The 13,125-nt window shown below is 45.3% G+C and overlaps 1 pseudogene across 1 annotated transcript in view; it reads right to left on the reverse strand.

Annotated features, from left to right (window-relative positions):
* Positions 1 to 7,567: 7,567 nt before the first annotated feature.
* Positions 7,568 to 13,125, reverse strand: part of LOC108306882 — a 15,287-nt pseudogene continuing 9,729 nt past the window's right edge. Inside the window, exons 2-4 of the transcript XR_001826324.2 lie at positions 12,698 to 12,776; positions 8,720 to 9,087; positions 7,568 to 8,675 (exon numbers count right to left, since the gene is read on the reverse strand). The product of XR_001826324.2 is annotated as a heterogeneous nuclear ribonucleoprotein A1-like (transcript). The remainder of the gene's footprint in view (positions 8,676 to 8,719; positions 9,088 to 12,697; positions 12,777 to 13,125) is intronic.

Consider the following 13,125-nt stretch of genomic DNA (forward strand, 5'->3'; position numbering starts at 1 on the left):
GCATGGACAGCCTCTTCCAGGCCAAGCCCCTCCGGAGGCCGAGGGGGCCGCAGGAGACAGCACCACCCATGAGGAGGCCGGAGATGAGCTAACGGGGATCGCCAAGGATGAAAAGGGATTTGGGACTGCTGCTCGGGCTGTCGCGTCCCCATGCAGATGGGGTTCGAGGACAGGGACGCCCTGGGGTGAACAACGCAGCGTGCCGGGAAGCCCTGAGCTGGACCTCCGACGCCGGCGGTCCCCTCCTTCAGGCCGTCCTGGATAACCCCGCGGTGCTGGGCCCGACGGGCCCCGAAACACGCACTGCTGGCGTTGGAAGACACACCGGAGAACCCGCCAAACGCCACCCCGCGGACGAACCACCCGGAAACGCCGCGGTGCGGCTGCAGGTCTCTGGCCCCGCGCAGACACCGACCCGCGCGGCCGTCGGGACACAGCAGTCCGGGCGCGGCCCGAGGCAGGCGCAGAGCCCTCCTGGCCGGGAAGCACCTTCCTGGGCCGTGTGTCACGGGCTCCGCGGCTGCTCGCGCTCTCTGAGCTTATCGCCTGTAAACTGCGGTGACTGTAGTTTGTAAGGCCGTTTTTTGGCATATGACAGGTGTTTACAAAAGTGTTTATCGGCCGGGCGCGGTGGCTCACGCTTGTAATCCAAGCACTTTGGAGGCCAATGCGGGCGGATCACCTGAGGTCGGGAGTTCGAGACCAGCCCGACCAACATGGTGAAACCCCGTCTTTAGAGAAAAAAAAAAAATTGTTTATCTCACTGGGAGTGGAACGATGGCCTCCTCTCCAGCGCTCCTCTGGGCTCCTGAATTGCCACTTGGGCGTTTGCTTATGGAGTCCACTTGTTATTTGACAGAAGGCATTTTTCATGTCAAGCATACTAACATGACTAGTCACTCACAGATGGCTTTTTAAATTAATAAAGTCTCGGCCCAGCGCGGTGGCTCACTCCTGTAATCCCAGCATTTTGGGAGGCCTAGGCGAACAGATCACCTGAGGTCAGGAGTTCGAGATCAGCCTGGCCAACATGGTGAAACTCCATCTCTACTAAAAATACAAAAATTAGCCGGGCTGGTGGCGGACACCTGTAACCCCAGATACTTATGAGGTTGAGGCATGAGAATTGTTTGAACCCAGGAGGTTGAGGTTGCCGTGAGCTGATATGGCGCCACTGCACTCCAGCCTGGCAGACAAAGTGAGACTTCGTCTCAAAAATAATAATAGTCACAATAAACTCCCTTTTTCCTAAATCAAAAAAAAAAAAGGCACAGTAATCAAAACAGTGCAGTATTTGTGAAGAAACAGACAAAACCATCAATGAAACAGAATAGAGAGCTCAGAAATAGATCCACATAAATATAGTTACCTGATCTTTAAAAAGGAGCAAAGGCAGCACAGGGGAGAACAGACTGTCTTTTCAGCAAATGGTGCCGGGACAACTGAACACTCACGTGCAAAAGAAAAAAAAAAAGAATCTAGACACAGACCTTACATTATTCACAAAAATTAACTCAAAATGGATAATAGGCCAAATTGTAAAAGACAAAACTATAAAAATCCTAGAAGATAATATAAGAGGAAGATGGCCTTGGTGTTTGGTAATGACTTTTTAGACACAATACCAAAATCATCATTCATAAAAAAACTGATAAGCTACACTTTATTAAATCAAAATGTGTGCTTTATGACAGACACTGTCAACAGAATGAAAAGACAAGTCATAGACTGGAGAAAATATTTGTGAAAGAACATCTGGTAAAGGAATGTGATCCAAAGTATATAAAAAGCTCTTAAAACTCAACAATAAGAGAGCAGACAGGTGGGGCATGCTGGCTCACGCCTGTAATCCCAGCACTTTGGGAGACTGAGGTGGGCAGATCACTTGAGGCAATTAGTTTGAGACCAGCCTGGCCAAATTGGTGAAAGCCCATCTCTACTAAAAATATAAAAATTAGCCGGGGGGGGGGGTGGTGGGCACCTGAAATCCCAGCTACTTGGGAGGCTGAGGCACGAGAATTGCTTGAACCCGAAAGGCAGAGGTTGCAGTGAGCCAAGATTACACCACTGCACTCCAGCCTAAGCAACAAAGTGAGACTGTCTCTGTCTCAAGAAAGAAGTCAGACAACCCAACTGAAAAATGGTGTTGTTACTTTTCAGAAAAAAGAAACCTTAAAAAACACCTCACCAAAGAAGATAAACAGGTAGCAAATAAGCCTCTGAAAAAATACTCCATGTGACATCTCATCAGAGAAATGCAGTTTACAACAACAAGGAGTTACCACTACACACCTGTTAAACTGACCAAAATCTGAACACTGGCAACACTAAATACTGACCAGAACGTGGGACGGCAGCAATGGTCTCATTCATTGTTGGTGGGAATGCAAAATGGTTCAGCTACTTCGGAAGACAGCTTGGCTGTTTCTTAGAAAAACAAATATATTCTTACCATAGGATCCAGCAATTGCACTCTTTGGTGTTTACCCAAAGGAGCTGAAGTTTTACGTCCACACAACAACCTGTGCACGGATGTTTATAGCAGCTTTGTTCATAATTGCCAAAGCTTGGAAACAACTGAGATAGTTTTCAGTAGATGAATGAAAAAATAAACGGTGGAACACTCAGTACTAAACATAAAAGAGTTACCCAGCGGTAAAAGACACGGAAAAATCTTTTTTTTTTTTTTTTCTTTTTTTTTTTTTTTTTTTTTTTTTTTTTTTTTTTTTTTTTTTTTTTGAGGCAGAGTTGCACTCTTGTCACCCATAGAGAAATCTTAAACTTACAAAGTGAAATAAACCAATCTGAAAACGTTGTATACTGTATGACTCCCACTCTATGACGTTCTGCAAAAAGAAAAACTACGGAAACAGTAAAAAGATCAGTAGTTGCCATGGATTGAGGGCAGAGAAGGATGAATCAGCCAAGCACAGAGGATGTTTAGGGCATTGAAACTACTCTGTATAATACCATCATGCTGGGTACATGTCATTATACATTTGTTAAAACCCATGGAACATACACCACCAACAGTGAACCGTAATGTGAACTATGGACTTTGGAGGATGACGATGTGTCAGTGTAGGTTCATGAGTTGTAACAAATGTACTACTCTGGTGGGGCACTTTGATGATGGGGGAGATTATGCATCTGTGAGCAGGAGATCTGTGGGGAATCTCTGTATCTTCCACTCAATATTGCTGTAAGTCTAAATTTGTTCTAAAAGATAAAGCATATTTTAAAAAGTAAAAGGCACTGTGCTAAGAGGTCTTCCGATATGGCCTGAACACAAATGTGGCAGGAAGCTGCCACATTATGACAGAGACAACATCATAAGGAGATCCTTGTTACTCAGTGTGCAGAACGTAGACCTGGGGACTTGTTAGAAATAAAGAAACTCAGGCTTCACCCCAGTTTACTAAATCAGAAACTTGTGTTTCAGCTGGGTGTGGTGGCTCACGCCTATAATCCCAGCACTTTGGGAGACCACAGGTGGGCAGATCGCCTAGGGTCAGGAGTTCAAGACCAGCTTGGCCAACACGGCAAAACCCCATCTCTACTAAAAATACAAAAATTAGCCGGGTGTTGTGGCGGGAACATGTAGTCCCAGCTGCTTGGGAGGCTGAGGCAGGAGAATCACTTGAACCTGGGAGATGGAGGTTGCAGTGAGCCGAGATTACACCACTGTACACTAGCCTGGGCGACAGAGTGAGACTCTGTCTCAAAAAAAGAGAAATCCATGTTTAAACATCCCCAGGTATAACAAATGTTACAGCTAGAGAAATAACACTGTGAATGAATGTTCTTTAAAATTCCCAAACCTGGGATTTTGTGTGTGAATGGAAAAGAAACTAGAAAAAGAGATTTGGATTAAATCAGAAGAAAGGGTGAGGAATCTTCAACTCATTTTCCCTACCATGCTATGATCAGATTCTAAATTACTTTCCATTTGCGTATCAGTGGGACTCTGCCATTAACATAAAAAAATTGCATTCTAATAAACAGTTTCCAAGAACATATTTATCTCCCGGATGACCTGCTTGTGATTCTCTGGAAAGCCTGATAGGAGGACGTTCTATTTCTCAAGGATATCGATTGGACATTCAAAGTCGTTCCACTAACAGGTTTCACTATCATTCATGGCTGAAAAACGCATTCATATCTGAAAGAACCCACATCAAACTGTCATCATTGTGTACCTCTGAAAGCTGGGAATATAAAAGACAGAGAAGGGAAGAACATTTATTTTTCGTATGCACCTTTGTATTATTTGGCTTATTACACCAAGTATATATGACACCTGTCCCCACCACTTCCATACTCCTTAAAAAACAAAAGCCCCACACCTGTAAGATGCTCATAAAAGAGAAGAAAGTGGGCCGGGCGCAGTGGCTCACGCCTGTAATCCTAGCACTTTGGGAGGCCAAGGCGGGCAGATCACCTGAGGTCAGGAGTTCAAGACCAGCCTGACTAACATGGTGAAACCCCGTCTCTACTAAAAATACAAAAATTAGCAGAGCACAGTGGCAGGCACCTGTAAGCCCAGCTACTCAGGAGGCTGAGGCAGGAGAATCCCTTGAACCCGGGAGGCAGAGGTTGCAGTGAGCTGAGATTGTGCCACTGCACTCCAGTCTGGGCAACAAGACGGAAACTCTGTCTCAAAAAAAAAAAAATAAAGGCCAGAGGGCAAGGTGGCTCACGCCTGTAATCCCAGCACTTTGGGAGGCCGATGTGGGCAAATCACGAGGTCAAGAGATCGAGACCGTCCTGGCCAATATGGTGAAACCCCATCTCTACAAAACACAAAAAGTTAGGTGTAGTGGCACACGCATATAGTCAGTCATAGCTACTCAGGAGGCTGAGGCAGGAGAATTGCTTGAACCCGGGAGGTGGGAGGTTGCAGTGAGCTCAGATCCTGCCGCTGCACTCCAGCCTGGAGTCAAACAGAGAAAGCTTGACTCCAACTCTAAAAAAAAAAGAGAGAGAGAGAGAGAAGAAAGCACCCACTCTTCTCCTGTGGCTTTTTGCATGGCATTCTCCATTATCAGCAACCTAAATTATTATTAGCTATGCTCATGGAAGATGTTTATCTCCACTGCTTAATGGTGTGCAACAGCTGTATACTTAGAGTGACTAGAAGACAAATGAGAAAAGAAAGCCTGGCTGTCAGATATGACAAATTCCCACAGGGAATGCCTTTGCCTGTCCGTCACCTATACTGGTTTGGGGTTTGCCACAGGGCATGCATGTAGGAAAGGGCGGTCTGCTTTGCTATACGTGCCACAGAAGGTTGAATCTCCTAAGCATATTAATATTCAAGACTAGGGAAGAGAAGCCTAAAAATATCACTGCAATGCATTTTGTGTCTTGTAAGGTATTTTCACATAGTTTATCTCAATTGTTCTCATAGCAATCTGCAGTACATATTTATAGGCAGATATTACTGTTAGCATTAGCCTTACTGTTTTCCTTTTTAAGACCAAGTTAATTAAGAGGAAGAATGCGGGAATTTTTTTATAATACTATTCACTCTTGTGTAAGTTATATTCAAAAGTATTCAGGTGTGAAACAAATAAAAAATGATCTTACAATTTATCTCACTACAAAACAATTCCATAGTACCAAGCATAGAATAATTGCTTGGCTGGGCATGGTGGCTCATGCCTATAATTCCAGCACTTTGGGAGGCCAGGGTGGGTGGATCACTTGAGGCCAGGAGTTTGAGACCAGCGTGAGCAACACAGCGAGATCCCATCTTAACAAACAACAACAAAAATTGCTACTATCAACTAAGCACATGCATGTGTCAGACACTGCGTAGGTATTATTGTCAGTCTTTACCGGCAAGGTGGTCATTATTATCCCCATTTTATTTTATTTTTTGAGGTGGAGTCTTGCTCTGTCACCCAGGCTGGTGTGCAGTGTGGTATGATCTCGACTCACTGCAACCTTCCCCTCCAGGGTTCAAGCAATTTTCCTGCCTCAGCCTCCCGAGTAGCTGGGATTACAGGTGCCTGCCACCATGCCCAACTAATTTTTGTGTTTTTAGTAGAGATGGGGTTTCACCATGTTGGCCAGACTGGTCTAGAACTCCTATCCTCATGATCCACCTGCCTTGGCCTCCCAAAGTGCTGAGATTATGGGCATGAGCCACCGCGCCTGGCCTTAGTATCCCCATTTTAGAGATGAAGAAAGTGAGGCTCAGAGTGGTTCAACACAGTGCCCATGGTTACAATTTGCAATGCTGAATGCAAATCCAGCTTTAACTTCCAGACCCAAGCTTTGTCCCCTGAAACACAGCTTCCCACCATGAATCCTCTCACTAGAGGATTCATGCTAGAAGGATCTGGCGTTGCAGGAGGAAACATCTGTCCTAAATGCTGTTTCATCACTGTCCCGGCTTCAGTGAGATTGAACTATTTCCACCCTCCATTGCCGGAGATTCCATCCTTTGAACAGAACTGTCAGAGCTCTTTATCTTGTCAAGTTGCAAACAGCTGATATTGAATTCATTTCTTTCCAAACCACAAAACAGGTTCCCAAAGTGGAATTCAAATTGAATCCTGAGGTTATACTACATTGATTTTTTTTTCACTCCTAATAACTATCCATCCCCTACTCACTGAACCCTTGGCTGCATCAATATTCATTATGTTATAGAAAGGGGAAAAAATTAGAGCAGAAACAATTTACGATGTCTTGCCTGATTACTAACACAGATGGAAGACACAAAGGCCAGTACATTAGGGCTGGCAGACAAATGTTTAAATGCACTTGGCTTCTGGACTTGGAGTCTTCCCTCTGTAGATAGCAAATGATGCCGAGGGTCTGTGCGACACATCCTGGGAGTGAGTCAGCAAAGGAAACCTGTGCTTGGTGAAATACGGATTCTGAACTCTGCTGGTATTGATCAGTGCTGCTCCTGAAAATCCATTATTTAAGAAATGGGAAGTGAGTGAAAAACCCTCCTACCAGACTACCCCAACTTTGCCCCACCCCCAAAAACTACCTTAAAGTAGAGCCTGCAGGATTGATGAGTGTTTATGAATTTTATTTATTTATGTATTTGTTTGTTTATAATGGTTTAGTTTGGGCATGTTATTTTGTTTTTATTTTTTCAAGAGAATTAAATCATTTATTGATTACACATGATAATGGATGATACACAAGCTTCATTCCCACCTATAATTTTATCTGGTACCATTATTCAGTTTAGATATAGTGCATAGGATGTGCCAACAATCTTTTTTTTTTTTTTTTTTTTTTGAGACAGAGTTTCGCTCTTGTTACCCAGGCTGGAGTGCAATGGCGCGATCTCAGCTCACCGCAACCTCCACCTCCTGGGTTCAGGCAATTCTTCTGCCTCAGCCTCCTGTGTAGCTGGGATTACAGGCACGCGCCACCATGCCCAGCTAATTTTTTGTGTTTTTAGTAGAGACGGGGTTTCACCATGTTGACCAGGATGGTCTCGATCTCTTGACCTCGTGATCCACCCGCCTCGGCCTCCCAAAGTGCTGGGGTTACAGGCGTGAGCCACAGCGCCCGGACCAACAATCATTTTTATAACCAATGATTCCATGATTTTGCTTGGGGAATCCCTTTTAATGGTGAACTTCAGGTCACAACAGTAGCTATCGGTTCAACTACACCAAGGTTTCTGAAGACAATGGCTTCTCCACCCAAGCAGGTTGTATATAAATTCCAAATAGAACCTGGCATCACCCTGAAGGAATTCGAACTTCACACCGTTGGGGAAATTTACTAAGATGGCTTCAGAGTAGACTAACTTTACACAGCACATTAAAAAAAAAGACATTTATTCAGTGTGATGATCAAACTATTACATTTAGCAATCAACAGCATGCGTGCAAAAAAAAAAAAAACTACACTAAAACCCTTTATTGGAATGCTTTACACTTTCCACAGAACAGGAACTAAAATAACCTGTTATACAATTAGTCACAAATACAGTCCTCGAGTTTTTTGCCCATACTCGTGAGTATTTGTCTAAATCATATCTTCTTTGTAGCAGCTAGGCCCTGCCACCACTGTGCTTGGCTGAGTTCACAAATCTGTTGTAACCTGTAGCTTCCCTGTCACTTCTCTGGCTCTCCTCTCCTGCTAAGCTTTGTTTCCTAATTAAAATCTTCTGCCACTGCCATAGCTGCTGCTGCTACTGGAACCGCCATAGCTGCCTTGGTTTTGTGGTTTGGCAAGGTATTGGCCTCCACCACCATCGGGGCCAGAACTTCTGCCTCCAAAGTTTCCTCCCTTTGCGGGTCCAAAATTTGAAGACTGATGGTTGTAATTGCCAAAAGCATTGTAGTTTCACCACCTCCAAAATTGCTTTCCTCATTACCAAATCCATGATAGCCATCGCCACTGCCACTGTATCCACCACCACCACGGCTGCCACCCAAGCCACTAGGACCACTGAAGTTTCCTCTACAATTAAAGTTGTCGGTCCCACTGAAACCACCTCCACAACCACCACCAAAGCTTCCTGAACCACTTGGACCTCTTTGGCTGATGAATCACTCGCCATCTCTTCCACTGACGGGGCTTTCCTAACTTCACAGCCGTGGCCTCTCACAGTACAGTATTTCTGGATGACAATCTTATCCACAGAGTCATGGTCGTCAAAGGTTACAAAGGAAGAGCCCCTTTTCTTGCCACTGCCTCAGTCAGTCATGATTTCAATCACTTCAGTTTTTCATACTGTTCGAAATAATCTCTCAGGTGATGTTCTTCAGTGTCTTCTTTAATGCCACCAACAAATATCTTTTTCACAGTTAAGTGGGCACCTGGTCTTTGAGAATCTTCTCGTGAGACAGCTGTCTGGCGCCACCTCTCTTCCCTCCGCCTGCGTGGCCTTGCACTCATGTCTGTGTCCGCCTCCTCCACAGCGGCGTGTGTGACAAACCCAAAGCTCCTGGAGTGCTTGGTGTTTGGATCTCTCATGACCACACAGTTGGGGATCGTTCCCCATTGCTCAGAATGGCTCCCCAGGCTCTCATTGGCTGTTTCAAAGCTCAGCCCTCCAATGAAGAACTTCCTCAGCTGTTCGGGCTCTTTGGGAGACTCTGACTTAGACGTGATCACAGGGAAAAGAGAGACTTTAACGATGCTTCTTTGGTGGCATCCACAGGCAGAAAGGCTGCTTTCGTTTTGTTTTTAAAGAGGGTATCACCCAGGCACAATGGCTCACACCTGTAATCTCAGCACTTTGGGAGGCCAAGGCTGGTGGATCGCTTGAGGCCAGGAGTTTGAGACAAGCCTGGCCAACACAGCGAAACTCCATCTCTCCGAAAAGCAGAAAAATTAACCAGATGTGCTGGCAGGCACCTGTAGTCCCAGCTACTCAGAAGACTGAGGCATGAAAATTGCTTGAACTTGGGAGGCAGAGGTTGCAGTGAGCTGAGATCTCTCTCATCACTCCACTCCAGCCTGGCCAACAGAGTGAGACTCTGTCTCAGAAATAAATAAATACATACACAAAAATAAAGACAAGGTCTCATTATGTTGCCCAAACTTAGAGAGCAGTGGCTATTTCACAGTGTTTGTGAATTTTAATAGGAGATCTAGAAAACCCAAAATTTCAACCCAAATAACTGATGAGAGCAAGAATTATCCCACTGCAGGTAAGGAGTCAGGCATCACCGTGTGATGACGTAGGGAAGGATCCCATGAAATCGTCAGAATGAAGCAACGGAACTGACAAAAACTTGGGTCTGTGAAATAAAACTCCACATGAAACAGGCATTCTGTTACAGCAGCAAGAGGAGGGACGACGGAGCACCGTTCCCCTTTGAAGCTCCCCTGGGCTGGTTTTCAGCAAGTCAATTCTCTTTGAGTCCCAGTTACTTCATTGTACAGAGGAAATTATGGCTGGGTTGCCTGGCATTGAGTTCTCATGAAAATCAAATGAGATGATGCATTTGAAAATTCTAAACAAATGTTATTTATCATTAAACTGTAAAAAGGTACTCATTGTTTATCCAGGGCCAGGAGGGTAGAAAAGTCACATTCTCTATACAGATGGTGGATGTGAATTTTGCTATTGGTCATGGCTTCAGGTAAATGTGGTTAAGGCATACCTACATGCTGAGTCAGCAGCGGAGAGAGTCCGGGGTATTTAGCCTTTCTCAAAATTGTGCATCTAAAGGACAAATTTATTATTATTATTATTGAGACAGAGTTTCACTTTGTCGCTGAGGCTGGAGTGCAATGGCGTGATCTCAGCTCATTGCAACCCTACCTCCCGGGTTCAAGTAATTCTCCTGCCTCAGCCTCCCAAGTAGCTGGGATTACAGGTGCCTGCCACCATGCCCAGCTAATTTTTTTGTATTTTTAGTAGAGATGGGGGTTTTACCACATTGGCCAGATTGATCTTGAACTCCTGACCTAAGGTGATCCACTCACCTTGGCCTCCCAAAGTGATAGGATTACAGGCATGAGCCACTGCACCCTGACGATGACAAATGTATTACATCAGCAGTTGGAGCCGAAATTTCCCTTACAGGAGAACGAACCCCTTTGGTTTAGAAAAATAACCTTTTTCCCTTTTTTTTTTTTTTAAATTATCTATTTGTTTTTGCAGAGACAGGGTCTTCCTGTGTTGTCCAGGCTGGTCTTGAACTCCTGGCCTCAAGGGATCCTCTGGCATCAGCCTCCCAAAGCACTGGGATTACAGGTGTGAGCCAGGGCACCCAGCCAGAAAAATACCTTAATAAGAAGCACAGAGGGAGATGGAACTGTCATACCCTCTTGAGAGTATAATAGTCCTTTATTGCCGGCAACCGAGAGGCAGCTCATGCTCAAAAATCTCTCAGCCCAGACTACGGGGATGTGATTTCTTTTTATACCCATTCTAGGGGAAAGGGGAGGGGAGTCTAGCTGAAGCAGAACAAGCAGGTTAGAAGAGGAAAGCTGGGAACCGGGAGGCAGGAGTGTTCCCAAAATTGTTGGTTACCACGGTGGGTATTCACAATAGCCGGGGCATTTGTCAAGCAGGATGTGATCTCAATGGTTACAAGATGCTGGGTACAGTGTGACCCAGTGTGCACCCAAAGGGGAAATAGCAGGGAGGGAGACGCTAAGATGGAGTCTGTCAGGTTCACACCAGAACCCTGATGACATGGTTCAGCAGAAGCCAAGGCAACAAAAGACAGCAATAAACTTCTATACGTGGGAAATAAGCAGGAATTTGTGAGGGAGAAGGAGATCTGAGAGACGAGGGCTGAAGCGCCCAGAAATTGGCAAGGGCCGTGATTTCAGAAATGGCTGAAGGATTTCCAAAGAGAAATAGCTAACAATGTGTTTTCAGTTGTTTTTGTTGCTGTGATATAAGTCTCTCTGTAGCCTTCAGTTTTCAGTAAATCATCTACACTCATAAATGAATGTGCTGAGACAATCCAATTCTGTGAAGCAGAAGCCTAAAGCCAGAGGTGACCTTGAGAACATAAGCCCTTGGGGAATTCAGGGCAGTCTTGGAGAGCACTTTGAAAGAGGTTGCATCAATTGGGCAAGATAAGCTGACCCCTGAGTTATCACATGCTCCCCACTCCAGCTCAAGTCGGAACCCACTGTGCTCACAGAGAGACTTTGAAATGCACTGAACAAAATGGAGAAAATGGACTGCACGCTCCTGTGCCTCCAAATTCCTAGGTTGAAACCCTAACCCCAATGGGATGGCACTAGGAAGTGCGGCCTTAGGAAGATAATTAGGGTCAGATGAGGTTATGAGAGTAGAACCCCCTTGATTTGGAGGGACTAGAGCTCATGCCCTCTCCCTATGCATGCACCAAAGAAGGCCATGTGGGGACATAACCAGAATGAGGACTCTCACCAGAACCCAACCAGGCTGGCACCCTGACCTTGGTTTTCCAGTTTCCAATTTTTTAAAAAAAAAGTTCTTTTTTTGGCCGGGCATGGTGGCTCAAGCCTGTAATCCCAGCACTTTGGGAGGCTGAGGCGGGCAGATCACGAGGTTAAGAGATCAAAATCATCCTGGCCAGCATGGTGAAATCCCCTCTCTACTAAAAATACAAAAAAATTAGCTGGATGTGGTGGCGTGCACCTGCAGTCCCAGCTACCCGGGAGGCTGAGGCAGGAGAATTGCTTCAACCCGGGAGGCGGAGGTTGCAGTGAGCTGAGATGGCACCACTGCACACCAGCCTGGCACCTGGCGACAGAGGGAGTCTTGCTGTGTCACCCAGGCTCTATTTATTAAATTAAAAATAAAATTAGGCCAGGCAAGGTGGCTTATGCCTGTAATCCCAGCACTTTGGGAGGATGAGACGGGTGATTCATGAGGTCAGGAGTTCGAGATCAGCCTGGCCAACATGGAGAAACCCCATCTCTACTAAAAATATAAAATTAGCCCAGCATGGTGGCGCATGCCTGAAATCCCAGCTACTCGGGAGGCTGAGGCAGGAGAATTGCCTGAACCTGGGAGGTGGAGGTTGCAGTGAGCCGAGATCATGCCATTGCACTCCAGGCTGGGTAATAAGAGCAAAATTTCATCTAAAAAACAAAACAAAACAAACAAAACACACACACACACAAAACAAAAACATGTATAAGTAAAAGTAAATGAGATGATGTTTATGACAGTACCTAGGTAGACAGGCAGGCCTCAAGCTCAGTAGGTGTTAGTTCCTATCCCCTTCCCCTCACTGGGGCCAGATGTACTCACCAACATGAAGGGCATGTAATAGATGATTTGTTCCAACTCAGAAACTTTTGACATACAACTAAAATCAGTATTGGTAAGGCTGCAGGAGAAACATCACAGAAGTGTATGTCGGGGCAAACTTTCTGGGCAACTGCTGCCTCAATAGCTTCTAACATGCAAGTACCTTTTGACCTAATGATTCAATTCCAGGAATTTGGTTTATGGAAATTATTTGGATTGCTAGTAAAAATTTATCAATAAAAAATGTTGATTGTGCCGGGCGCGGTGGCTCACGCCTGTAATCCCAGCACTTCGGGAGGCCGAGGCGGGTGCATCACGAGGTCAAGAGATCGAGACCATCCTGGTCAACACGGTGAAACCCCGTCTCTACTAAAAATACAAAAAATTAGCTGGGCATGGTGGCGTGTGCCTGTAATCCCAGCTACTCA

The sequence above is a fragment of the Cebus imitator genome, unplaced genomic scaffold, assembly GCF_001604975.1.
Source record: "Cebus imitator isolate Cc_AM_T3 unplaced genomic scaffold, Cebus_imitator-1.0 Scaffold75, whole genome shotgun sequence".
Lineage (NCBI taxonomy): Eukaryota > Metazoa > Chordata > Mammalia > Primates > Cebidae > Cebus > Cebus imitator.